The following is a 4,711-nucleotide window of genomic DNA, read 5'->3' on the forward strand; positions in this document are numbered from 1 at the left end:
CCTCCCGTTCTACCATGCTAACCGACCCCCACCACGACTACCCGAAATAAAACTTGGCCAAACCCTATTAGAAACAGTAACACAACATCGTCACCTCGGCATCATCTTTCAGCACGACCTAAGATGGTCAGCCCACCTTGACTTTGTGCTGAAGAAAGCCGTAAAATCTTTTAATATTCTCTTTAGGCTCAAATCAACTCTACACACTAAATCACTCTCTCTCATTTACAAAACGTATATCCTGCCTATAATTGAATATGCATGCATTGCTGTCACCCCGCTCTCAATCGCAGCTCTTGACCGTCTGGAGCGAATCCAGCGCAAGGCGGCCAGAATCTGCCTCCGTCTCCCCCTTTACACTCCTCTGGATCATTCAACACTGCTCCATCGGCTCAAATGGCCGACAATGTTCTCTCGCCGCAAAGTGAAGCTTACCCTTCTTGCTCACTCCATAAAATACCAATATGCCCCACAACACATACGCTTGCTCAACACCCCCGCTCAAGTTACGGCCCAGTACAGCCTTCGACACGCACGCACTTGGCACCTCCCACCCTCCAGAACCGATCGCTGTAAAGACTCCCCACTGTACAAGTCCCTAGAATACTACAATGCCCTCCCTGCTAGCATTCGTGACATCTCCTCCCGACCTGCTTTCAAACAAGAAATCTGCTCACTGCTGATTAACTCAATCTGCTCCTGCAGCGCTCACCCTCTCCCATACTTGTAAAGTTCAAAGTGATGTAAATCACTTTCCAACTGTTTAACCCACAATCTCACCTTCTCATCAATTTATCTCTTATTGGCGATGGTGCCATCGTGAGAATAAAGAATTCAAACAACAACAACAAAAACAGCAACAGCAACAGCAACAGCAACAACAACAACAACAACAACAGCAACAGCAACAACAACAACAACAACAACAACAGCAACAGCACTCCAACACACCATTTTCACGTCAACACATAGTAGAGTACATAGTATTAGACCAGCCCTGTTCATCCACGATTAGGCCTTGACAGATTATGCTAATATGTTCGTGAAATTATGCTTTTCGCATTGCTGAAAAAATTGCAGAATTATGCTATTTTTATGCTAAAAGTCATCATAATTATTTTGCCGCATATTGCTCACATATGCTGCTAATATTCTTAACTCTTAGTCATTGTTGTGATTTGCTTTCAAGCAATGTGCATAATCAGTAAGTTGATGTTGCTGTTTTTGTTTTGTATTTTTTTGGTTTCCCGTTCTCGGGGCCATCTATTCGGTACTCTTTGTAGTTGTACTTCTGTACTGTTGAGCTATCCGAATTCAAATAAACATTAAACATATATATATACATATATAATTATAATGGTCCTGTGCAAAATAGCAGGGGAATTTTTTGTAGAGGGCGTTGTACTGTAGTCGCAAAAGTTCAACGGGGTCAACGCACCGTCCGACCTAGCTACGACCAGGGAGTATTGTACTACTACTCCCTGGCTACGACCGTCACCTGGTCACCATGGTCACTGATTGTAGTGGATTGGACATGTTCTCAAGGGAGTCGTAAACCTATAGATACGACTTCCTGGTGCATCTACTTGTACTTGTACTTGTAGAACATGTACAACTGTATGGATTTTGATGCGAACAGGCGGATTATTCCAATTTTATGCGATTCGTATGCAATTTGCCTCGAATTATGCGATTATTCGATTTTGGTAGGAATTATGCGAAAAATCATGCTAGCATAATTTGTCAAAGCCTATCCACGATCACCCAAATGTGCAGTCTGTAGCTGAGTTGTCAAGTTGCTCAGAGACGTCATGTCATTGTGGTGACATGTGTTTGGCAACAACCAGATATAAAATAGAATTTTACGACAATCAGATTGACAACACCAACACAACCCTGGTCTGTATGGGACTGTACCCTAAGACATGATGCCATCAGCTCTTTGTCCGTGTTTGATGAGAAGAGCGTAGCATTCTGACGAGTAGGTTGTGGTGTACTTAGTAAAAAAAATTAAAAAAATTGAATCGTGATTGGTTACAGGTAGTGTTGTTACGTGGTAATGGGGTAGGTCCCCCATTATGTGTGTAGTCTACATGTGTGAATGTGATTCTTGTCACCAATGTAAACAACATCTGTTATGGTCTCGGTCTGTGCAGAGCGCGACGACATCGTGCAGACGTTAGGCCCAGACAGATCCTGCTGGCAATTCTTTCGGCAAAATATCGAAGAATTTAAAGAGCGGAAAATGCCGGAAAAATCAGAGCAAAAATTAATATCGAGATGTTGGGTAAAATAGATGCCTGATTCTTAGATTTCCTTGGTTCAGCAGGAAGTTTAATTTTATTTTCATTATTTTATTGGTTTGGCGAGACTACCATGATAGGTATCCATTTACCTCTGGAGAATCCGTAAATAAACAAACAAACAAACAAACACTGCCCAGGACGAGATCATGTGACCGAAATATCACTGGGATTCACTGTGGATCCACATGATTTTTCAAGAACTAAGGGACACGTCACACGTGCGTGGAAATCCGTGTTGAGAAACCGACCCTGCGATTTTATGAAAAGTTGTACGGGATTGTACGGGAATTGGATAAAATACACGTTTTTCCGGAGCAAAATGGAGCAAAATATCGAGATTCTTGTGCCAGGCTCGGCAAAATATCGAAGATTTCGCAGCAACTTTTGCGGCAAGATATCGAGGCGAGCGGAGCAGAATCTGTCTGGGCCTAGCGCCTAGCAGACGTGCAGCATAATAAATTATCACGTGACAAACCACGACACACGCGCACACGCAGTGCTGCGGACACGAGATGCCTGAGTTCTCGCTAAGGCACACAGCCATAAATTGCAAAGCTAAACCAGTATGAGTAATGTATGAGTAGATAGCCGGCCTAGCCGTCCGTGGTCAGCCAGACGGTGAGCATCTCTTGCCATTTACCACATGCATGTAAAGCACGATTCGTTCAAACATTTGATCACATCGCTATTCGGTCGGCACAGCTCAGTCTTCCATTTCTCACGACACAGTCCAGTTGTCCGTTTTCGTCTCCCTCCCTTTCTCATTTGTTGTAAGCGTCTTCTAGTGTTGTTGAACAGTGCCTACCTACCTTTCTTAGTCGTGCATTATCCTTTCCAGTCATTGTTACTCGTTCTCTCAACTACTAATCAGTCTGTAGTGGCTACAACGCTCTCTCAGTGAATAAAAAGTTCAGCACAACGTTCTCTCAGTGAGTAACAAGTTCAGCACAACGCTCACCTTCTCTAAACGACCTACTTACTCCAGTCAGCCTACACCGCCAACGTTTGAGGAAGATTTCACCGAACGGACAACTCACTCAGTAAGTAAAAATGCAATCATGCGCTATAGGTCTATTTGAAATCCCCCAACAGCATTAGTATCACCAAGAGTAGATAAACAAGAGTGTGCAACTCCGGATCTCTCCTGCACAATCTGCAGATACCCCCGCCCACGGCGGAATTTTTTGTTGACGTCACCTTTTTTCAGAAGAACGCGCATTTTGTTGCAGAGCAGTGTGAGAGCACGTGCTGGGCACCGACTTTGTAGTGCAAATGCGGCCAAGTGCACGAGGGAAAACTTTCCAAAAGACTCATAGCGCGTGCGTCGTCGAAAAGATTACGTCAACAAAAAATTCCGCCGTGGGCCAACCCATCCGCGAGTTGCACACTCTTGTTTATCTACTCTTGGTATCACTGATATAGCACACTGTGACGATGCCTACTCCAGAGGTAGAAATCCGCCAGGTACTGCACTGACTGACCTGGTTGACATAATGGGTGTATTTCAAAAACGGCTCACTTTAGCGACTGGATCATTCGTTTCACTCCCCTGACCCTGTCCTCGCACTGAGTGCTACATCTTATCGGTCTAGTTAGCAACTGTGGATTGTTCAGTAGCGGTTCATGACCTGTAGATCAAAGTCCAAAGTTCAAACAGTGAGTTACTCCTTTGCTGCACCATTCCATCAAGCAGCTGAATACCTTCTTGCAGGTGTTGGCCCTCCGGGCTTCCACGTCAAGTTTCTTCTCTAGTTTCTCTTCACTGCTACTTGAACACAACGTTAAGGATTACTTTCTTCAATTCAGCTCTTTCCTTTAGACTCACTACTTGTAGTCGTGTTCGTCTAGGAGAAGTTCAGCGGTGACTTTATCCGTATGGCAAGTTAGAAACTGAATAGACCATTTTCAGAACTCTCAATAGACCAGAGAAGTTCATCATGTTTCCTACACTTAGTGAGAAAGAAGAGAAAAGTAGATCGTTTTCACTGTCATCAACGTTTCTCCAGCAAGGAATGTAAGTTACAGATGGTGGCACTCCATCTCTTTCTCTTCGTTTACTTCCCATATTTTCGTTAGTACTGTCGTCTCGTTGGTCTCCATCTTTGCCCTTGTCCCGTGTCGCAACCGTGATGACGGCCATTCAGGCACCTACTGATTGACCTTTTGTAGACGAAGTACATTTCAGTTCTTTGTAACGAAGGTAGACTTGACGAGCAAGAGGATTTATAGATATTTCTAGTTGCGATCGACATGAAGAATGTTCAAATATCAAGTGTTCGCTGCTGTAACTGTTCGTGCTTGTCAAGTTGAAGTTGAAGTTGTTCCATTCATTTTGTGCGAAGACCTTTCTTCGAACTGTCGTTTTCTTCTTGGTTGTCAACGGTACGAGAGTTGGTGTTGTTTGA

General features: G+C 43.9%; 1 long non-coding RNA gene across 1 annotated transcript in view; it reads left to right on the top strand.

The window, feature by feature from the left end:
• The first annotated feature begins 2,898 nt into the window (after positions 1–2,898).
• LOC135825961 (uncharacterized) overlaps positions 2,899–4,711 on the top strand; it is a 3,708-nt gene continuing 1,895 nt past the window's right edge. Inside the window, exon 1 of the long non-coding RNA XR_010555175.1 lies at positions 2,899–3,346. This is a non-coding gene — a long non-coding RNA (uncharacterized LOC135825961). The remainder of the gene's footprint in view (positions 3,347–4,711) is intronic.

The sequence above is a fragment of the Sycon ciliatum genome, chromosome 10 (genome assembly GCF_964019385.1).
Source record: "Sycon ciliatum chromosome 10, ocSycCili1.1, whole genome shotgun sequence".
Taxonomy (NCBI): Eukaryota; Metazoa; Porifera; class Calcarea; order Leucosolenida; family Sycettidae; genus Sycon; species Sycon ciliatum.